Source organism: Solenopsis invicta, chromosome 10, assembly GCF_016802725.1.
Source record: "Solenopsis invicta isolate M01_SB chromosome 10, UNIL_Sinv_3.0, whole genome shotgun sequence".
Classification (NCBI taxonomy): domain Eukaryota; kingdom Metazoa; phylum Arthropoda; class Insecta; order Hymenoptera; family Formicidae; genus Solenopsis; species Solenopsis invicta.
Window position 1 is genome coordinate 15,575,284 of NC_052673.1, and position 21,132 is coordinate 15,596,415.

The 21,132-nt window shown below is 38.9% G+C and overlaps 1 protein-coding gene across 1 annotated transcript in view; it reads left to right on the forward strand.

Moving 5' to 3' along the window:
• The first annotated feature begins 17,580 nt into the window (after positions 1–17,580).
• Positions 17,581–21,132, forward strand: part of LOC105197853 (protein Tob1) — a 78,127-nt gene continuing 74,575 nt past the window's right edge. Inside the window, exon 1 of the mRNA XM_026137438.2 lies at positions 17,581–17,948. The gene's annotated coding sequence lies outside the window, so the exon portion shown is untranslated. The remainder of the gene's footprint in view (positions 17,949–21,132) is intronic.

Consider the following 21,132-nt stretch of genomic DNA (forward strand, 5'->3'; position numbering starts at 1 on the left):
CGTTCGTCTTGGCATCGTAATTCATGATTGACAGCGATTTATCACCGTCTTAATCTCGTGTCCGATAATATGAAATTGAAATTGGGCGATACCTGAATCCAATCTGCTACGAATTTGCATATGAGCTTGAGCAAACTGTAGCTCCTTGCTGCAGCTTTGCTCGAGGAGATGGAAACCTTTTTCCGAAAACAGGGCTCTTCATAAATAATGCATTTTCGATTTAAATATCTCGGATCTTTTTACTATTATCTGGCGAAACAAGGACATGAGAGAGATCTCTCATGATCGGGTCGCGACATATTTGAATCTGCTGCCTGCATACGAGGGTGCAAATTTATCGATCTGCGACCGTACGCTTTCGCGGAGCCTTGACCTGCGAGTATTCGCATTCAGTCGAGCGGAAGTGAGACATCTCGAAATTCCGATTGCGAACGCGCGCATATAATGCGAAATGTCATCCGCATGCTATAGAACAGAGACGTCACAATTGGTATTCGCTCGGTAAATCTCACACGATGTGCGCGGGTATGTCACGAAAACGTCCGTCAGAATGGATGAAACGCGCGAAGAGCTAAATCGGACCTGGGCCACCCCTCGTTTTCTCTGTATCTCGGGATGATGGCTCGATTTTGCACGTAAACCTGTGACGTGAGCCCCCGAGATTAGGGGTCGGCCTATACGCGGTACTGACCGTACGCATGGCCATGTTCGCGTCCCTCCGTGTACAGAACGAATGACAGAGAGAGAGGGAGAGAAGGAAGAGGGTTTGCTGCTCTCCCTTGGAAGCGCGACCTCTAAAAAGCGTTGTGAGCCGGCTACATCGCTTTCGCATTAACCAAAATCGGGATACTCGGCTGCTGGACGGCTAGTGTTTTCTCACTTATGCAAAACTAGGCGTTTTTGTAGGCGCCGATGTGGATGGATACATTGTAGCGAGGTAAGAGACGATGAAGAAGAGAGAGAGAGAGAGAAAGAGATCGTGGCTGCGGAGACAGCGAGAAAGACAGACGGAAAGGACGGAATGCGGCTGAGGGGGGAGGGGGAGGGGGAAAGAAGGGTGGTAGGCAGGGGATGAAAAAGCAGAGTGGTAGCTGTGCAGGATCACGTGGGCGTGCACCTACGTATCGTCAGCCATCTTGGCAGTTTAAAGGCTTCCCAGGAGACCGAACAAGGATAACTAAACGTCTCATTTATATTGCACTTGATAGTGATGGGGATGACAACACTCCCACGAGCAATCTAAGTATAGGCGGTCGCGCGAACGAATTAGCTGTTTTTTTTTTTTTTTTTTTACAAGAAAATTCGCTTAAAATTTTTCCCTAAGTAAATTCTCAAACTTTTGATACGAACAGCAATTATAATATTACACAAAAAGAACGGCTAAAATATCTAAAACTTCATCAGACACAAATCTGAAAATAATTATGTATAATAGGATTCATAAATTGGCTGCCAGAATGTGGAAACTTTTTGCAGCATTGTTCATCGTGTGTTTAAAGAATCCCACATAATTGTTTTAATGATCCGGCAAAATTCTTTTCAGATTTGCATCCAATTAAATTTTTAGATGCTTCAGCAAAACTGTTACTTCCGCGTATAATTAAAATTAATCATACGCAATACATTACATATTAATATATGATATTATAGAAATTAGCGGAATAATGATAATTATCTTTTAATAACGAGTATTATGCTTAGCATCGTGAAAGTCAGATCAATCCTCTAAAGAAGTCGATTGAATCTTCACGACGCTTCGGTGTAACGTGATTACGAGCGATATACTTCGTAAAATGAAACATAATGGGCATCGTAAAAGCGACCAACTTTTATATAATAACACGGGTATCAAACGATCCGAACGATCTTGGCACGGTAATCGTCATCGTATCTTAGAAATGATGTGAAAATTGATGGCTATAAAAGAGCGGGAGCGGAAGTTATAAGGGCGAAGGGACCGAGGCTCGCCGCAAATGAGACGAATCGACGCAAATTCGTCGAACGATTCGCACGAAATTAAACGTGATAAAAAATATCTTTCTTGGTTAACCGCACTGCCATTTTTTTCGCGCTCTAAGACCACTACGATGCTCGACAGTCGCAATACCTGCTCCACCATTTGTTCACGTTCACGTTCTCTTTCTCTTTTTCTTTCTCTCTTTCTCGTCCGCTCCATCTCTCACATACCTTGGGAAACGTCGAGACTATCCAGATGACGTTCGTTGGCTTGCTCATCGCAATTTTGTATTTTCTAGCGTTTAAGATATTCCAGTCCTCGTGCAATCTCGCTTTTTACTACTGACCCAGTTTCTTCCTCTTATATTTGCTCAAACCACCAATTTTTTATTTTTTTTATTTTTTTCATTTTGCGTCTAAATTGCTCCTCTAAGATTTAATATAAATTATAAACTCCAGAACACGCTCAAAGCAGCTCTCGCGTTCATGAAGGAATAAATGTGACGGAAACTTTAATTTCCATTTATAAATGTTTAAAAAGGAATAGACGCGCGCGAGAAATTAAATATCTCCCGACAGTAATATTCTCCTACGCAAGTAATACGACGCTGTGTTTTAACAAGGAGAAGAAAAGGTGGGGGCGCGCGTGATACAATTAAACCTACATCCACCACGGCCACATATGTGCCGTCGTGCGATCTTATCTCCGTGATTCTCATCAAGGTTATATCGTTGCCCTCCCATCTTTTCTTTCCTTACAGCTCATGATCGATTACGAAACGATCGTCGCGCAGAGCGGCCAGCACGAGAAGAACCATCGTCCAGAATTGTGCCAAGTAATAAACCGCCATTGTATCTGCCATCCTGTGTCGGTCGATTTCTCCCGACCGACCCTCCCCTATTCCCCTCCCGATTCTTCGGTACATAATCCGAAAGACTCGGGGGTTTGCTCGTGCAGGAAATAGCTCGACCTTGACCTTTAACCGCCCGTCCCACGATCTCTCGCTTAAGAGTGTTCCGAGGTGGCAGCAGCGCCGGGTATACGGTGGCTCCAACCCCTTTATCGATTTCTCCGCTCTCTCTCCGAGGAGGACCTCTCGGAAAACTGCGAAAGACGCAGTTTTTAATGGTTTCCGCGACGAGGGTCGAAAGCGTTATGAAACTATAAACCTTCTTTTCCCTCTTCATCCTTCTGCCCGTAGCTCGGGCGGTCGAAAAAGAGGTAAAAAGGCAATCGGAATAACAAAGTTAATCCTCTGCCCCCGATGTTCTTGGAGTCGTTTCAAGTGTTGTAAAGTAATACGAAGTTGCCTTCATAATGCAGATTTGCATCTCCTCTTTTCTCCGAGGGAAAAAGGATCTTTTCACTAAGAAGTGAGAAACGGGCGGACAGTATCTGATTTAAAATCATAGATGCGACTAATATCTTTAAGTAAACGATTCTTTTCGATTGAAAACAGGAGCAACGAGTCTACTTATTTACTTGTTGTAATCGTTTCAACGAAGCAAAAAAGAATTATAAAATACAGCGTGCAAAATTGGCAGAATGGTTAATTGATTCAAGAGAATCAAGAAATCATTTTGCGGTGAAGTATACATAAATAAGATAAGGTTGCCGAAATCGCACCACTTTTGACATAAAGGCTTAAAACTGAGTAATTATGAGGAATATTTTTAATTTTCTTACATCATAATAAAGTACAACATTTCTCTTTTCATGTTTTATTTTTTTTTCAGAATTTTATAAATTTCATAAATTTTTAAATGATGATTTTTAAAAAGCCTTTAAATAGTGCGATTTAGGCAATTAATCTCCTAAATCGCACCACGGGTTAATATTACTCTGCCTAAAATAAAACGACACTTTTTCCGCTAGATTCTTTCTTCTCGAGCTAAAATGCGTTAAATAAGCATAATTTTATTAATTTTGGAGATAAATAAACTAAATATAATTTCCGGCACTTGCATTTTAGTATACTCCACCCTATTGCTATCCCCCTACACTTTTGTATCACGAAATACTAAGCCTTTTACATTCTCTGCGGAAGCAGTAACCATTACGTAAATTGTAATACATCGCTGCGTTACTCGCAACATTGACAAATTGATTCAACTCACGATAGTTTCGTTAACAGTAAAAAATTTAAGTTACTCGATACTAATACGAAAGCATGTAACAAAGTGATTATAAGCAAATTACCTTCACCCCTTCTATTTTTTTTTTATTTTTACCACTGCGGCATAAATACCGGAATCACCAAATCGCGAAAGATCGATAAAACGCGTGCTTTTCCATGCAAATAATTCCTCATTTTTCGCGAGACAACACGGTGAATTTCGCGGATGACGGTGATATGACTTTTGTGTTAGCGATTTGCCTTTTATATATTATACAATGGCCGTGTCAGTCGCATTCAAATGCTGTCGACAGCTTTATGCGATCACCGACGCGAACAGTGTATTTTTACGGGGGTACATTTCACGTGGCTTTACAGTTTCGTAACTCGTAATTTCTACTTTATAGCATATCCATTACGCGTTAAGAGAGATATCGTCGACTAGGGATCAAAGTGTCATTCAACGCAATGCGTTTTATCCAGGTCGGAGGTCCTGCCTCTCATGAATGTATGCATGAAAAGTGTCACGGGCTGCTGACAATCGGAAAATGGAAATTTCTATTTGTTGTTACACACAATTATTGGCACAATTATCATTTTTATTCATAAATTTTTTCGGAATCTTGAAATGTAATTTTCCGGACGATGACATTACGGGAATCGTGTGTATAAGCAATCGCAAAATTGGAGTTTACACGTGTATTTTCGATGCTGAAATATCGAGCGGTAACGATCGATAAAAGGCAGGTCGGGCCTTAATCGTGGTGGTTTCCTCGTCGATTATTTCGTTCATTTATAACGTTTCTTTGTTTTTGTTTTTTTTCGCCACGGCCATTGCGAACTTTCCCGCGATTCAAGATATCGCAGTTACGCGACGTCCTTGACTCTCGATTGCGATAATAACGTATAATAATGTACGACACGCTCGAATATCTCGCCTTTCCGCGTGTCGAAGAATTACTGACGCAATAACTCGGATCGCGAGTACGAAAATTTAGCTTGGCACGCTCGAAATATCTCGTCTCGGCAGGTCGGGCCTTCAATATTTTATCAGTCCCAACGGCGTGCGGCGCTCGTTGAACAGTCACCACTTAATTTGCACACGGGAACTATGCGGTGCATCTGTTATGCGCATAACTAAACCGTTCGCACTTGCATCTGGTGACGATGGTGGCGGGCCGAAGTGCTATCCCGGAAAGTTTGCCAATTAATCCGCGCCGTCCGCCCGAACGTAATGCAGCATGCGAGGATCACCAATAACATTATCCCAGCGTAAATGCCGGCGACAATGCCCGATATCCACGATCTCGCACGTATATCTCGTTGGTGTTATTTATAGTTAATCGGTCCAATTCGCTCTTGTCTCGGAGAAATCAAGATCATTAGCATCGACTTAATTCTACGGTAATCGAGATAAGCGAAATCCGATTAAGTCAAAGTGAATCTTGGTGCCTAATAATATTCTTAATTTTACAATTTTCAATTCATACGATTGTTTGTCAGTTTTAAAACACAGTCCGAATCTGAAGCGGGAATGCTTTAACGCATTCTCTGAATCGGAATCAGTGAAATCTTTACTAATTTTCAGTACTATAATATTATGATCATCAATGCCTATTCTCTGTCTTCGGTGATTCCAAGTAAGAGGGAGGTACTCTCACTGATCAAAATCAATGTACGATCATTGAAAGACATTGCATGTATCAATGATTGATATAATTATAAGTATGGCACTCAAATCAGACTATTCACCGCCTTTTATTGTTTTTCAATGGTTCCGGTTGAGAAAGAGGGAGGGTGTACTCTCATTGACCGGAATCAGTGTATTATCATTGAAAGACAATGCATGTGTCATTGATATAATAATAAGTGTAGCATTGAAATCAGACCATTCACTGTCTTTCAATGAATATAATGCACTAATTTCTATTTAGTGAGTTCACTTACATGTATGTGTTATTCTCATAGCGCGGTTGATTTCCATTTATTGTTGTCGAATAATCAAAATGCTTGTTGCTACAGGATTCTCAATCGACTGTACTACGTTCATCTAAAATTTATATAAGGCCCGCGCAGTTGTAGTACATAATAATAAGTTCTGTGTTTCCAGTCAGTTGTACAAACTTGATCATGCGGGACCAGTCTTGCATAATTTGTCGCAGAAAATAGAACCGAGTAGTAAGAACATTATTGTATGTCGATGTAACCGCGCGTTGATGGTCTGTTACAAGGGTCTCTTTAAAAAGAAAGCATGTGAAGAAAGGAGGAAGCGATGACAAAAGAGAGGAAGGGCTGATGGTGGAACCGCAAACACGATCGCTACGCGATAATGGATCTCGCGCTCGCTGTGATAATAATTGTAAATGCAAAACTACGCCACCACGTTGCCGACGTCGCCGCCATCGCTGAGTTTCTTTATGGTAATACGAGTATTGTTGAGAAGATTGTCGGCTTGGCCTGTGACTTCCTCATTGGGAAGCTGTCCACGTCCGACAGTGAATCCTCAGCATGCCCACAATCTCATCGTAAATAAGCGGGCGTTATGCGTCTCGCGATGACGACGTCCACGACGCGTTTCATCGGGCGAAACGTTCTTTGTCGTGTTTTTTAGTAATTGAAAGTTATTATCTAATTTAATTTATGGATATTAATCTGTTCGAGGTATTCGTTTTATAACAAACGAAAAAATGCAAATTAAATGTCTTCTGAAATTCTTACGTTATTTGCTAAATTTTTATTTCTTTGAAATTATGTTTACGCAACAGGAAATAATATATAAATTGCGTCAGCCGAGACATTCTTCACGATGTTTTCCAGCGATGGAAAATTATTATCAAACTACATTAATTACAATAATTAATATTAGAATCAAGACCGTGATTTTTATATAATACAATTATTAAAAACGAGAAAAATTTAATATACGATCATAACAAGATCTTATACTGAGAGAGAACCATTTTTTTAAATAAAAAAAAAAAATTTCTCTTAAAATTATATATTTTGATACAAGCATTTGTTTGTTTTGTTTAAGTAAAATATTTACTTTTAAGTAAATAGACATATTATCTCGAGTATTGTATATAATTTTGTATTTTGATATCTTTTACATTTAAATAATGATTTCACATATAAACTATTAATATTATTAAGCTTAATTAAATTGTTTTCTTAGATTAAAAAATCTGATTTTGAATATCTAAAAATAATCTAACAGTAAATATTTTCTAGAACTGCGAAAAAAATTATTTGATTAAAAATTTTAATTTTACGTATATTTTTTCTCTCAGTGTAATGCTAAAATAATGTTTCTTGTGTGATTTTATATACAATTTCTAATTCTTTCGAACTGTGCGCCATTATTTTTCGTTTCAAATACAACTTTTAAATTGAATCAGATTGAATATAATTAAATTATATTGAATTCCGGATATATTAATCGAGATTTTGTGAGCTTTATATAAAAAAAAGATGAGATTTATATAAAAAAAAAATTTATATAAAAAAAAAGATTCTTCACGTTAAATCTTTTATCTCTTTTACTATTTTTCGAATGTTTGCATCCGTGTAAGATGTACTTGCACATCGGAAAACACTATATAAACATCAACCAGTTAGTTTTCTGAAAAATATTTGCGACAGAGCAGAGGGAATGCCGCTCTGAAATCGATGTTCTCCCTCGCTACTACTTGGCATCGTACTCCCCGCCCTTCTCTCGTTTCTTTTTCCCCGATATTTTCTGTCTCAGATATACTCACTGATGACCCAATTCGCGTTGGTAGGCAGGCCGCCATACCATACATCGCATAACTATCGCCCGTGGCGATGCGATACGATGCGATGCGATGCGAAAAGAGTGATCGTGTGCCGTCTCTTCTACGGGGGCGTTTCCTACGTTCCCCCGCGAGAAAGAGAGGAAAGGTTGCTCAATGGCATGATCCGTAGACCGGACTAGGATGGAGCAGGATGGTCTTGTATTAAGGGTAATCCCTTTTGTGAAAAAGATAGAACGAAACGGCTCCTTGCGGATTAATATCCAAGAACGTATTTATAAGCGGTCGCGTTCTTCCTGAAAGAAGGGGAAAAAGCTGCGGAGATTAAGCTCTTGTTGCAGAGCGCGATTCTTTTCTACCGTGTCTCTCGCTCGGATTACCGCCGCCGGTTGTTAGATCGAGGTGGAGAATGTTAGGATTGAGATGAGCCTGAAGAGTAATCTGGAACGTTACGTAATTTCTATGAATCGCGACGATAAAGGTTTCCATAGAAAGCCCGCTATTTCGCTCCATAATGCGAGCGAATCATTGGCCTTAATCTTCTTGATCTCTTAAAATCGGATGAAATAACGTTACCACTCTTAGTTTACTATAATATCTTAATTTCATCTAGAAATATCTCGTATGCGTTCATCAGTTTCCTCTTTTAGATTTTTTTGTCGTCGAAAAAACCAAATTTCATCTTCATTTTATTTAAAACACACTGTATACTTTTCGTTTTCATCGAACGTGATTCTGAAATAAGTTGATCGAATTGCGCGCCCCCGCAACAGCCACCCGTGATATAATTTTCCCCGTTAAACTGGGTCAAAAATGAGAAATTCTATCAGATCGGAACAAGACGTTGGAAGGAATTTATTACGATCAGCTTCCCCTCGATGCGGACTATACATATCTCCAGGGTTTAATAAAGGTAAAGATGCCATTTATACCGGCTATACCATTAAATGCGATGGCGCCGATTGATTTATCGGCGAAAGAAGGTTGTTAAAGGACTCGCGTTACTTACACTGTGGCACCTCTATCTTTACGACGTCCCATTTGCCATTATATTCGGAATGCGACCGAATTATTGATTTGCCGTTAAAACCCGATAGCTGAAACGTCCATGGTTAAACGACATGATTAAATCGATCTACAGGAAGCAATAATAATTGACCTCGTATATTAGTTCGCGCGCGGGAACTAAATACATACAGAATCTTATGCAATAGTAATGTATAATGATTCATTGCAGAACTAGATTAATTAAATTGCACGCTACGCACGTTGCGCGACACATTACATCACAACGGTGAATGCGTTGCCTATTAAATATCAATTTCATTGATTTGTTAATTAATTCATTCAATGATTGAGTCATATTCAATAGCGCGTCACGATAAAATATATTCATAAATGTTACCTTACGTTATTCAAAATACGTTTGAAATAAGTTTCGTAACATCGCTATTTAAGCACGTGCAAGAATTACTAATTTAGTGGTAGATTGCTAGAAATAATTGAGGCGGCTCGTGCGCACAATGACGATGATGGTCGCATGACTATCTCGTTTAATTAATCCAATAATTAAATGCATTTAGCGAGTGGCGAAGTGGAGCCGTCTTGATGTGGTCGCTATAATCGGTATCGACTTATATTTATTCGCAAATTTCTCAGAGAGTAACAAGTGCATTTGGAATTGGGTCAGCTTTTTAATTCAACGTGAACAAATCTCTACGCAGAAAAAAAAATTAGTAGCAAATCAACAATTCATTGTTTCGTATATAAGAATATAAAATCTTCTTGAAAAAATTTATAATCCTAAACAGAATTTTTATTTCTTCATGTAAGCAAATTTGTCTATTTAAGATTATCAAAATTTTATTTTATTCTTGATTATGCGAAACAATGAATTGTTGATTTTGTACTATTTTTTTTCTGTGTAGGTTTCATATCTGTACCATGCTCTTCTTTTCTCGTAAAATTGTTGCTTTCGCGCGGACAAAGTAGATTTCCATTTTGTGGAAAATAAAATTAGTTCCATTAAAGTTTCGTAAAGTAAACGCTTTTGTATAAGGTAAACTGTTAAATTTCTAATGTCAAATTATACCCAATTTGAGTTATATTTTAATCATTCCTACGTCGCCACTTGCTCCACTCAATACGACATTAATTTAACTAAAACAATAAAGTTAAATAATTTAACTCGGAAATCATATTAAATTTGACTCAAATTTAGTTTGTTATTTACCAGATGCATATATTAATATGAAACTGCTTACTTTGAAGCTAACAATAAATTGCAACACCTAATCTAACCTAACCACAGAAAATAGGTTGATTAGTTAAAGTTTTCCTTAACTACATGTTTTGCGTTAAAATAATAAATTTCAACATAGATGAAACTTCAAAATAACAAGATGTTATTAAATTCAAGGGTTGGTTTAAATTTTAAATGCTGATCTTTTAACATTTAACAATAAAGCGTGACGTCTGCGGTTTTTTTTTAGTCACCGTTTAATTGTTCCTGTAATAAATTGGGATAATTTCGAGTATGAATAAATCTCGATAACAATTTAAAGTTATCGACATTTTTGTATCCTCGATAAAAATTGAAAAACTTTTTATTGCAACATATACATGCGTTTATTTCCATTTTGCTCTAGGCTATAGAGTTTCGTTGTTCTCTTATTCGTGCGTATTTTGTTCGAAACACGTAATGCAATATTTCGTTCTGAACTGTAAGGAAGACTAGGTAACCGTCGCATGAAATTCGACGTGTAAAATCAAATCCTAGATCGAACGCGGCGGAAAAGCAAGGTAAAATTGAACAGACCTGAATTAAATAACTCTCGCGAAACGAAGTAGTTTCACGATGTTTTTTTTAAATCGTACGTCCCAGAAATTTGTGAATAAAAACGCGGACATGCGAAGCGAAAGGGAAGAAGCCACAAGATGATATGTATATACATATATATATATATATATATGTCGTGTGTGTGTGTATGTACGTATATATAGTTAACGGGTGAAAAATTTTATCGTGTTTTGACGTATAACGTTCGTTAAAATTCCCCTCGAGTTTTCATTGTGACGAGCATCGTGATATTGCATCAAGACCCCTCTAGATTGTCCCATAACACGTTTATTGAATCATATATTAAGAGAACGGGGAAGGAAAGGATAAGCTCGCGAGAACACGTGTTGCAGCTCTTTCTGTCCTTATATTGAATTTATATTATATTGATTTCGGTGTGTACGTCTCCATCTGCTAATTATCGATTTACACGTATAAAAACAGTTATTATTTTACAATACTGTTAGTGAAATTTCGTGCTACACTCGTGAAAAACGACATCTTTGAAAGCGTTGACGCCATCGCATCATCGCGACATTAATTTTGTTTCTACGAAAGAGAAGCTGGCTTTTCGTTTTATAAATCATCGAAATAATCGTTGTACGGTGTTTTACATTTTGATTTCTAAACGGCATTAATTTTGTAATATTAATGGCCTTTATTGCGATGCGTCAGGCGACCGCAATTTTTCCTCTGCTGCTATTATCAATTAACGAGTGTGCACGAAACTTTTGACCTTTCGACGACGCTAGGCGTTATACACGCGCAATTACACGGGCCGCGATTTATCAAGTCGCAAGGAATGAGAACGAAATCACGCGGAGAGAGGGGGGACGTCGTTTACGGCGGCCGATCGCGGGTGCCGGGCGAGAAATTAATTTCGAGACGCCGTAAATCGAAGCAGCGAGCCCGACTGCTGCGTTTCTGCCACCCGCGCATCCCGGGATTAATTGCCGTCGCCGTGGTGATTAGGGAAACCGTTTCGCGTCGGCGCGCCCGCCAAATCCGCCGTTATGGAGCATAGTGTGTCTCGTTAGTGTGTGCGCGACGGTATGCGTCGTGCGACATCCGGGTGCGACGGTATATAAACACTTGTAGAACAGAGAATATGCGCGTGGCACGCGTGCGACGGAGGCATTCCTGCGCGCGAGAGGCCGCACAATCGGCTGCAAAATTCCCGACGGCAACGTCCTCCTGCCTCCGAATGCTGTGCGAATTTCTCTCGGTCGTATCATTCCGAGCCGCCGAGAAAATTGCAAAAATCGTGTAGCCTGATATGGTTATTACAGCATGAATACCTCGCTCGAATAGTGTGCCACACTACTTACTTGCGCAGAAATGTCAAGATGTCTCGTTAACGGAAACTATGTCAATTTAATTATCTTCGGGTTATAAATAATGTGTAGAGGAGAGGGAGATGATATGGCATCTATTTCCATTTCATTGAAAAACTTTGTTATTCAACAAAATCAAAATTTTATGTTGAAATTTTATGTTGAACGATTATACGTGTCAAAGTGTTATTTATTAAAGTCTAGACTCAAAGTTACGAAGTATTTATTAGTTAGGACGCAAGTTACAAAAATATGACGAAAAAGAAAGCGAGTTGATAGTATGGCCACACTAAATAAATTTAAAAAACTGATTAAAAAAACATAATTGTGGTTACAAAATTATACGTTTTTCATTTTTCATTGTTTAGAATTTTTCTGCGTTCAGAAATATTAAAGATATCATTAGAGATATTATTTTATCGTTGCTTAACATTAAACAACAAGGATAAAACGATATGTCTGTCCGTGAACGTGACTCTTTAGAATTACAATCGACTTATCGGAAAAATATTTCGCTTAAAAAATTATATTAATAAAATGTTATACCATTGAATAATTTTGCATAACTCGAAATGCGTAAAAGCTGAATAAAAAGTTGAATAAAAAAAAACGCTCGAGCATATACATATACATTGATAATACGATCAAGTTTAAAAACACTGGGGAAATATATGTGTAATTAAATATTGAAGTGTACCTTTGAAAAAGTGTTTCGAATGCTCAAAAATAAAAATGCTTTATAAACAATTATTGGCTATTGTATATTGGCATATTAGCGCCATATAATAGCAGGCTACTAAACAAATGATTCCGTAAGCAATCGTTGGCGATAATACTTTCTTCTCCTCTATTTTTTGGTAAATTACTTTTATTATTATTATTATCTTAAATTAGTCATGTGTTTTTACTTGTCCATTTTTAGCGATCGCGACAAGAATACAGTGATTTATGAGCCCCGAATTTGCTTTTTGATAGAACAATTTCGTCGAATTGCGATATCGATTTTCCGGCAAACACGAACGAATCTAACTAAATGCGCGAGAACATTACCTCCGAGGTCCTCGAATCACTTCGAAACACGGGATACTATGTCGATTTCCTGGCTCGTTGCTTGCCCCATACTTGAGGCTTTACCTAGGGTGGCCCCTTCACGAGTCCCGTCAAGCAGATGCTACTCCACCGTGCCGAGTTTCGAAACTCATCATCGTACGTCGACGAATTCTGCTTCCATTGCTGAGCAATCGAACGACGGACCGACATAGCTTTACAACCTATCTCGGTCTCAAAATCGATGAAATTCATTTCATGTTCGATGCACGACAGCAGTTACGCGAGCTTAGTCGCGTGATGGAAAACAAACTTTACTCGATGCTTGGAGCAAATTATTTTTAGTAATGTTTGGTTAGATGTAATGAAGATACAAAGCTATAAAAAAACAATTCAATAAACGCGTGATGGAACTTTCTAATTACGATCTTCCGTATTTTTTTATGTACCCTTTTTCTTGACAAACGAAAAATTAATAATTTAACCCTTAAACGTCCCACAGGGTCTGGGGGATTCTGTACGAAATTTCGATTGTGTGAAGGGGGAACGAGATAGACGATTAGGGGAAGAAAAAGTTAGGAGTCTACCCTCTCGATCACCACGTCGACCAGCTTCAGCTCAACTAAAATTCAAACGGCGCACAAAATTTTTTGTCATCATATTCTCCTTGTTACATAATTATCTCTTTTAAAAAAAATGACAATGTCATAATTTTTTCTTCAAAGTATCACTCTTTAGCTTTAAAACGCCGTATTATGAAATCTTTAAAAGTTGTTTGTTAGTGTTACTAATAATAATAATTTCACAGTAGATCATTTTTGGACAATGTTATTTATTTATTTAGTCACATTTTTGCGACTTTGGACTTTTATTAAAAAAAAAAAAATTTGTTGAAAAATATTGATTGAAACCAAAGTTATGACTTCTCAAAGTTGCACGGATCTCCCAGACTCTCTCTTGTGCTGTGTTGGCGCCGGATGTTAAAGGTTAAGGCAATTTTAAACTCTTTAAGTTTGCTAAAGATATCCCGATGCAAACTTATATTATCATCTATATTGAATCTGTCACTCGAAAAATAATGAAATAGCATTTAGTTTAGCTTCGGACACAATTCTCGTAAAACATCACAATCATGGCTCCGCTGATTATTCTGCAATGAATATTATTTCAATCGTGTGAACACGTCTCGCGTCAGCTTTACGCCGTGCTGAGTCCGGCTATGTTTGGCTTCGCAGTGTCGCGCTTTTGACACTTCACACCTGTGAGACGCATACGAGCGCGGCATCCGCACTAATACGGTCCGACACGACGAAGGTTAGCGTGATGCTTAATCGAGTTGGATGTCGCACCTATATATCCACGTATTGACTCAACCTGTCTCGTTCCGTGCGCGCATGATGTTAAAATTGATACAACGTGGAAATAACTGCCGGTTCGATCGTTTTACATCGCGGCAACAAGCTGTTCTGATGCTGCGCGAATGAACCGCCAACATCGATGTCGAGGAAGCACGATATGCAATTCTGCAACAAGGAAACAGCGGTGCCGCGTGACAATTCCGCAGGAAGCTCATTGGGATTAATGATAATAATCGTCGAGCATAAACAATAATCGATTCATTATCTTCAGCACATAAGTTTTTATACTTACATTTTTTTGTGCAAGTACACAATAAATAAAGTAAATACTACACGGAAAAAACGATTTTGCTCACAGGCAGATCTGAAAATAATTATGTTGATCCATGTAAAAAATTGAATGGGACATTTAATTTGATCGCTGGAATGTCAAAACTATTTGTAGCAACATTATCATTATGCTAGGAGTCCTACATAATTATTTTGAGATTTGACTTAAAATTATTTTCTGATCTGTATCTAACTAAATTTTTAAATGCTGTAGTTATTCTTTCCGTATAAGAAAAAAAAAAAGAACGGAGAAAGAAAAGGAGATGATGAAATTCTACTTAAATAGATTATATGCAGATATAGCTTTACAAGAGAAAAATATTTTTACTATCTCGTACGAACGAAACTCATGTCGTTCGCGTGCTCGCGAAACTTTTATTCTTCGAAGAGAAGAGGCGAATACAGATTTCCAAAGGGATTGTCAGACTGCGATCTTGCGGTGCAAGTTAGCACGGCGATGTTTCCCCCGCAATGGGTTAGCTCCGCGAGCGAGCGGAGCTCCGGGCTCCCGCCCGGCTATAATCCCAAATGTCAGAGTTCAGTATAGCGTTGATCAATATTGCCTCTTCGGGCAACTTTGAAGGATACGTTTCTTTTATGTATCGTACCGGTATAACGGCCGATTGTGGCTCGCCTGTGGTTCACCGTGGTGGTCGCGCGGCTGAATTTCCCACACGGCGTGGATCGCGATGATACGTCGTACGAATCCGCAGGAAATAATCGCCGCCATTACGGGACGTAAATCAAAGCACAAAGGATCTGCGGAAATTAAGGAAGTTTCGTAATTACGTCGCAGGCTGTTCGCTGGTAAATTTATACACGAAAACCGCTACGCTGCTATGAATACGATCCCACGCGGAAATAAATTTGTAATTTTCACTTAGCAGCGGCTCTCCATCGCAAATTGTTGGCAGAAAAGTGCACAAAAAATTTCAAGGCGCACGTACATTTTCACGTTTAGAAATTTGTATCGTCGTCGGAATACTTTGAAAGATCAGAGATAGTTGTCGAGATTACATAAGTAAGGCAATATATTGTTTGTTATTAAAGAAAACTACCTTGGAAATTGAAAATGTCTTCTTTAATTTATAGCACAAGGTAACTAAACTGAATTAACACACAATTAATGATCTACGTGACAGTTTCTGACTGAAACTGCAAGCCAGACATTAAGACTGTAATTGAGTAGTTAGAATCGTCTACTTTAAGTTCCGAAAGTTTTGCTCTTCGAATCTCCCAAAATTCCGTCAATCGGAAAATGAAGACACACAAGATTATAAGATCAATAGAAAGTTTATTTGAGTTCGCTTCGTTTTGTGATCGGTAATTTATATAATGTTACGAACAATTGTGCATTCTACCTAATAGAGATAATTATGTATTCCAATTATGTAATGACGTGATTTTTCAATTTCATTAATTAACATCAAGATAAAGATGGTTACTAAATTTTGGAATTGCTCAATACTCTGTTCGGAGTAGGTAAATATACGGGGCGAATCAATGCAATTGTATTTCTGTCAACAGACGAATAATTAATGACCATACGCGACGGCATTTACGCGCCCGTATTTATTGCAAATACATTGATCCGCTATGTTGTAACCGAGCTCGGCAAGGAAATCAGATTATATCAACACGTATAGCGAATATTATAAATTCATTCTACAACCTTCGGTATTTTGAAGTGATCGATTGACTCGTTACACAGTTCCATTAAGTGCAACACCGTGCATTATCACCCAAACTAAATCATTCTATCATCTCGAATTTCAAGAGACATCTAAAGAGAGAAGCACTTAAATTTTCCACTATGAAAGAAATAGAAAGATAGATAGATAAAGAGAGAGGGAGAGGAAAAGAGAGAAACGCGCACGAGCGTGGTTCATTTCGCGTACGCGCCGATGCGAAATCGCTGACCGCGGAAAGAGAACGTCCGCGATCTTGTCCCGGCAAGGACGAGGTCGCGAGCGCGACCTAATCTCACCCTCTCTCTCTCTCTCTCTCTCTCACACTCACTCCCCCTACTCGAGCCTCCTAGCCGACCGCGTACACGCGAGCTACCCCTAACGGGGCTCGCTCCCGCCGGCGGAAAGTTCTATATATGTATAGTAGGTATACACGGGGAGCTGTAGAGTGCAGGTGTACCCCCGGGCTGCGTTGCACTCCAAGGATGGATGTATCGTGCTCGCATCCCCGAAACAGAAAGAGACGCACAGACGGGGCGGTCGGGTGGCTCTCTGGTGGTTCTCGGTCCCGTGGTGGGAGGAAAGGTAGCGCGGGGGAGAAAAGAGAGAAGGGCAGGAGGAATGGGGTACGGCGAAGGTTGAGCACGGGAGGGTACCATAGAGAATTCGCTTCCGTGTCCCAGTAGCACTAATGACCGCCATCCTACCCCCTCTCGCTCCTCTCACGCTATCGTGCCCCACCATCGCGCCCTTGCCCTCTTCCCACCATCGGGGATTGCATCCCCCACTGCGCGGCGACGCCCCTTACCCCTTTCTCGCTCGCGCGCGCGCGCGCGCTCTTTCTCTCTTGCTCTCTCCCTCTCTCTCGCTCTCCATCCTTCTCCTTCTCAACCCTCTACGCAATATACATCCAGGATGACTCGAATTACGTCACAACGTCGAGAGCGTGCGACCTGCTCTCCTACTTCCCCTTCCCTCTCTTCTCTCGCTCCCTCCCGGAAAGGTACCATCGTTTTACCTCCACGGATCCGACTCCCCCGCGATTCCCCTCCTATCCCGCGGCGGGGTACACCGTGTACACACGATATATGTGATGCTCTATATATCTATTCCGTTATAGCGGCCGGCACTCGATGAGACCGAGGGGAAGCCGCCAGTCTCCGCTGGTACACCGAGCTGCGTGCTTGCTCTTTCCCCGTTCACCACGTACGCGCTCTCGTCGCGCAGGCTGAGAGAAGGAAAACCGAAACAAGGCGAAAAAGATTCGAGAAACGAGAGAGAGAGAGAGAGAGAGAGAGAGAGAGAGAAAGAGGAGAGAGGAAGCTCCGCTCTTCTCGCATTCTCTCGACCGTCTGATACGCGCGCGCGCGATCGCGGCACATATGCGTACACGCGTGTCACGGAATTACGGGATCACCGGGATACGTCTATAGTAGTGTAACGCAGGGACGGCGGGACGTGTGTGTGGGTGCTTTAACCAGCGGCTTCGAGGAGTAACACCCGCAGGTGTGTATGCATCGCACGATAGAGCGCACGTGTACGCGCTCGTGACTATTAAAGCGCTCGTTCTACACACCGCTGCGTATGTCGCATGCGTATGTGTCCGAGAGAGAGAAAGAGAGAGAGAGAGAGAGAAATGGGAGAAAAGGGATGGAAAGTGTTCAGATATTCCTCTGACAATGAGATAAATAAAATCGTTTCTTTCGCACCTTCCTGCCTGCTGAAGCTTTTTTTTCTTATCGTGTTTCCAATGGCCTCTCCTTAACTGTTCCTTTAATCGTACGCAGGTATCGATTGTCACATGCAGCCTGATTGACGTCCTGGTTACCTCAATCGATACCGCCGTCGTCTGCGAACGTCACTCTTCTTTCTGTCGTCGTCTTAATGAATTATTAATGTCATTAAACTTTAATAGTATCTTAATTACGTTTGAAGTCATTAGACGGTGAAACGAAGCGACGAGTCTCAACACACCTGTCTCATCCCTTGTACAAACTCAACGTCTGTCGCGATGCATCTCACCGACGAATTCCATTCCGTTCCATTCGCCGTGTCGCATTAGTTTGATCAAATCCATCTTCGATTGGCCTGTGTTTAAATTCACCTGTGTTTATTTTGTCACGGGAGCTTATTCATCACGAACCGTTCGATTGTTAACTCCGAACTCTTCAATGGATTAATGTTTGTTAAATTCGTCTACCGATATTGTTTACAGTTCTTGCGGTCTTATTCGCATCAGTCAAACAATCGATGTCACCTCCATCCAGTTAATTAAACGACGATCTGACATCTTTTAATAACATCAAAGAAAGTCGACGTTCAAGATTATGCTTTGCATCAATATTTTTCGTGTAGTGTGGTCCAGGTGACATATAGATCCCTTTAAGATCAGCTTCAAGGATAACTGCGCGGTCAAAGGTTACGATAACCGCGTTAGGTGACCGCGAATTGACCTAACCTAAGGTTGACCCCAAGGTGTGCGAAATCGTCGCCAAGTGTCAGTTGATTATGCTGGACTCGCGTGTTCTCGCCGATCCTCGGCGGGCCTAACCGCGCGTAGTGAGTGTGCCTCTTTAAAGACGTGGATAGCGTGTTTCCCCGCATCTTAACCTTGCCGTAATGAATCCATCATTATGACATTTATTTCATTAAATCCCTCCCAATGGCTCTTTTACCCGCGACACTTCTGTAAATGTGTTCAGAAAATGTGTTATTCAGCCATTAATGTCAGTAGTATATTTCAAAGTACGCAGCTCGTATTACGAGATATTATCTAAATAATTAACAATTAGAACGGTATGATAATTAAATAATTTTATTTATTTATTTATATATTTTATCTATTCATTTTTATCATCGTTCTCTTTAGCAATATCAATGTATCAAGGACATATTAATAAAACAATTTAAATGAATACAAACGTCACGTTAGCTATTGAAAAATGTAAAAATGTAAAAGTAAGAATAAAAGAGAAGTAATAGCTTAGCATAATAATAATGGTACAATAGCTTAGTATAATATATGTAAACGATTTGAACAGTAAATAACTAATTTTTTATGAAGTTTTTGTGAAGTTTAAAAGTTTAAAATTACAACACATAAATTTTTCATACGACTTTTCGTTTTTGAGCAAAAAAAAAAATAATTACAGAAACCAACTCATTATGCATGCGCAATTTTTTCCAAGTGCTCGTAGACTTTTACACCTTATTAGTTGATTATTTATTTCAAACGATTTGTCGACTTTTCGAGTTACTCCGTCAGTCAATCAGTAGCGCCTCTACTAGTTAAGCACACGTTACATCGTAAAACTGTAATCAATTTCTTCTGGCACCCTTTTGCACTTTCTGGTGCCCTTTTGCTTTCATTTACTTTGACCTCACTCGAGCAGGTCCTACGTAAAGCTCGCCGATGAGCGCGAGCGCGCCTTACCCTTTCTGCATTAAATGTCTCGTAAATATTGACTTACAGTCGAGTAGGCGTGAGGATCGGATCGTCATTTGCGCTTTACGAGTGTTCAGCCGTCAACGGTTGTAATTTGTACTCGCTCGCAGTTCACATTCGTATTACACGCATGTCTCATCGTCCTGCCCGCGTAATCCGAAGTCACGATTGGCGATACCCGCAGAGAGATAATGAAGTACAATGTATATTCGTTACATAAAATCGTATCTAGCGTTACAGCACATTGCATCGAAGCATCATAAATCGTCATAAACCATTTGTCTCTTATGAAACACAAAAAAATCGTAAAAAAGTTTAATATTGGATCGAGTATATTTTGTAGTAATACTCTTCCTAATATTTTTATATACATTCTTAGTAAGAGAGAGTTGCTGAATGCGTTCCGGTCTTCTAAATCGTGCATCTTCAATATTTTACATTTTTATTTAATACGAGCCACATTTAGTAACGAAAATCGAGTAAATGAGAAAAGAATAATGTAGATAAAAATTCAATTAATTACATCATATTTTGTGCATGTTAACACTTTATAAAATCAAATATAATTGATGTTAATTATTGATCAATTTTTACAGTTAATGACAATATAATTTTATACTGAATTTTCATATTGAATTTTCATAAAAGAAAATTTATTTATTATAGAATATTTTATATTCATTGTATACAATCATTGTAACGATTCAATCGTTATTTTTTAATTAAAATAAAAATAATTTATTAATAATTTATTAATATAAGCGATAATGGTAAAACAAATAATTGATGTAAATAAAAATATGTCAATTATAAAAATAAATTTAAGCAAATTGTATTTCAATATTCTCGTTTTTTTATTATTATTATTCATTATTAAATATTTGGTTTATTTTCGTAAATTAATTATTAATGAAATAAATGTTAATGTGTGTGTGTGCGTGTGATTTATATTTTTAATTATTTTTAATTATAAATTTGAAATTTTTAATGGCGATACGATTTAACAGATCGGTTGCTTAAATTGTACTTTCTACAAAAGCCTGATAATAAATTAATTTGTTATTAATGAATGACATCGTTGTAACAGAAACAAGTTATAATTTCCAACGTTTATTTATATACGAATCAGTAGCAAATAGGAAATATAATAAAAGGTAGCTTAAGTAGTACGCATTCGGCAACTTCTCTCTCTCTCTCTCTCTCTCCTATTTTATTTTTTACGAACGCAGCATCGCGTCCAAAGAT